Genomic DNA, 3,727 nt, shown 5'->3' with positions numbered 1-3,727 from the left:
TACCCAGTCCCAGGCATTTCTTTAGAGCAGTGTGAGAACAAACTAATACAAATATTGATATTCAAATACAAGAAGGTTATGGAACACTAAGGAGATTTAACCTAAAGACTACCTCTATGCATCTGATAATCAAATTTCCAAAGGTCAAAGATAAAGAATTATAAAAGCACCAAGAGGAAAGAAACAACATTCAGTGGTGCTCCAATACATCTGACAACATATTTCAGTGAAAATTTTACAGGCCAGAATATAGTATCATGATATATTTAAAGTGCTAAAGGAAAACAAAACAAAACAAACAAAAAAGGCTTTTACTCTAGAAGAGTATATCCAGAAAAAAAAAAAATCCTTCAACCATAAAGGAGAAATAAAGACTTTTTCAAATAAACAAAAGCTGAGGGATTTCATCAACATGTGTCTTACAAGAAATAGTAAAGGGAGTCCTTTAACCTGAAAGAAAAGGACATTAATGACCAGTAAGAAATCATGTGAAGGAACAAAACACCTGGTAATAGTAACTACACAGAAAAACACACAGTATTATAACACTGTAATTCTGGTATGTAAACAGCTTATATCTTGAGTAGAAAGACTAAAAGATGAATGTATCAAAAATAATCACTACAGCAACATTTTAGGACACAGACTATACAAAAAGATATAAATATAAACAACAAAAAGTTAAAAAATGAGAGGATGAGGGTAACATGAAATTTGTATTTGTTTATTTTTTGCTTTTTGTTTATGCAAACATAGTTAAGTTGTTATCAGCTTAAAATAATGGGTTACAAGATAGTGTTTGCAAGCCTCATGGTATCCTCAAATCAAAAAACATGCAATGAATACACACAAAAAAGCAATAAATTATGTCATGCCATGAGAGAAAATTACTTTGATTAAAATAAAGACAAGAAGGAAAAAGAAGAAGGAAGGGAAGATTACAAAACAACCAGAAAAAAATAACAAAGTGGCAGGATTAAGTCTTTATTTATCAAGAATAACATTGAATGTAAATGGAGTAAACTCTCCAATCAAAAGACATAGAGTGGTTGAATGAAGCAGAACCCAATAATCTGTTGCCTACAAGAAACACACTCACCTATAGAGACACACATAGACTGAACATAAAGAAATAAAAGAAGGTAATCCATGCCAAAGGAAACAAACAAAAAGAGCAGGAGTAATGATAATTATATCAGACAAAATAGATTTCAATACAAAAACTAAAAAAAGAGAAAAAACAACACTATATAATAAACAAGTCAACTCAGCAGAAAGATATAATAATTGTAAGTACATGTGCACCAAACAGTATAGGACAAAGGTATATAAAACAAATATTAGAGTTAAATAGAGAGCTAGACCCAAGTACCAAAATAACTTGGGAAATTAACACCCCACTTTAGGCACTGGACAGATCATCCAGACAGAAATTCAACAAAAATATAATAAACTTAAGTTGCACTATAGACCAAATGATTTATTTACAAAACATTTCATTTAATGGCTGTCACACATGAATCATTCTCAAGGACACACCATATGTTAGGTCAAAAAACAAGTGTTTAAAGTCTCAAAAGTTGAAGTTATATAAATTATCTTCACTGACCACAGTGGAGTAAAACTATAAATCAATAACAAGAGGAATTTTGGAAACTATAAAAACAGATGAAAATTAAACAATGTTCTCCTGAATAAGCAGTGGGTCAAAGGAGAAATAAAAAAGAAAATTAAAATATTTCTTGACACCAATCATGATAGAAACACAAGATAACATAACCTATGAGATACAGTAAAAACAGTACTAAGTGGAAATTTGACAGTTATAGGCATCTACAACAAAAAAGTATAAAAACTATAAATAAAAAATTTACTGATGAAGAGAAAATGAAACAAAAATAGTAAAGGAAAAGAAATAATAAACACCAGAAAAAAAATAAATAAAATCGAAATGAACAAAACAATACAAAAGATCAATGAAATGAAAAGTTGGTGTTTTAAAAAGGTAAACAAAATTAGCATACCTTTAGACAGGCTAACTAAGAAACAAAAAGAAAAAATAGAGAACAGCCAAATAAATAAAATCAGGGGTGAAAAAAGAGACATTACAACTGAGATCCCAGAAACTCAAAGGATCATTATAGGCTGCTATGAGCAACAATATGCCAATAAATTGAAAAACCTAGAAGACATTCACAAATTTCTAGACACATAAAGTCCACCAAAATAGAACCATAAAGACTGCAAAACCTGAAAAAAAAATAATTAACAATAAAAAGTAACAAGATCAAAGCCATAATAAATGATCTCTAAGCAAAGGAAAGCCCAGGACATAATGGCTTTACTGCTGATTTTTACCAACCATTTAAAGACTAACCAATATCAATTCTACTCAAACTCTTCTGAAAATTAGATCAAAACAGAATACTTCCAAACTTATTCTACAAGACCATTATTACCCTGATCCCCAAGCCAGACAAAGACAGGGCAATTTCACTGATAAATACTGATGCAAAATTTCTCAAAATAATATTAGCAAACTGAGTTCAACTACACATTTAAAAGATCATTCACAGGATAATGCTTAAGATGGCAGATAGGAGGCAGGACTCTCTTGCAACTTTCACTCGGACAGACAGAGCAGTGTGTGGAGACTCACATTGTAAACTTTTGCTCCAAGAACTACCAAAGGAGCATACCAGGAAAGCGGAGAGAACCCACAGACCAACTAAAGAAACTGGATCACTGCTGCAGCCTCCCTGAGACACTAAAAAAATGATTAATCTGCTTGCTTTCTCAATAGAGAGGCTCGTGGTCTGAGGCAAGTTCTTAGCCCTGGTTTCTGGCTGCCTGAAAATAGACTCATGAGACAGGACTTTAGGACTGTGAGCTGCATGGGAACAGGGTGAGGCCTGTGACTTCTGGCTTTCCCTCACTTCCCTGGTGGCCTATATGACTCAGCAGAAGCAGCCATAATCCCTCCAGAAATATAACTCAATTGAACTGAAAACCACAACCTCATCCCCCACAGCATCCACAGCAAGCCCCATTCAAGAAGAGGATGAGCTCAGATACAGCTATCCTTGCCCTCACCTGATGGTCTTTCTCTACCTGCCCTGGTAGCCGAAGACAAAGGTCATAATTTCCTGGGAGCTCAGTGGCCCTGCCCACTGTTTGAGAAACCTGAATACTTAACCAGGTGTCCCTAGGGTAAGTTTGCATACTCCCTATAGGACCACAGCTGATGTGCTCTAGAAAGCACCACCTTCTGGCTGGAGGTCAACCAAGACAAAACCAGCGCACTAAACAAAAACACAACCAAGGACCCTCAGAGAGTCCAATTCACTCCCTGCTACCTCCACTGAAGCAGGTGCTGGTGTCCATGGCTGCAAGACCTGAAGACAGATAACATCACAGGACTCTCTGCAGACACTCCCTAGTACCAGCCTGGAACCCAGTAGCTCTGCTGTGTGACTAGACCAAGAAGAGCAAAAACAAACACTCCAAAAAGATCATATCAGTCTCCTTACAGAAATAAAAAAAAATCAGGATATGAAATGAAAATTATTCAGTAAAATAGCATAAATAAAAATAAAAACAATAAGAATTTCTAGAAATCAAGACAACACTAAGAGAAATGCAAAATTCACTGTAAAGTCTCAGCAATAGAATCAAACAAGCAGAAGAAAAAAACTTCAGAGCTTGAAGACAAGGCTTTAAATTAACC

The sequence above is a fragment of the Hylobates moloch genome, unplaced genomic scaffold, assembly GCF_009828535.3.
Source record: "Hylobates moloch isolate HMO894 unplaced genomic scaffold, HMol_V3 SCAFFOLD_7, whole genome shotgun sequence".
NCBI lineage: Eukaryota > Metazoa > Chordata > Mammalia > Primates > Hylobatidae > Hylobates > Hylobates moloch.
Note: the sequence above shows the minus strand (reverse complement) of the source record.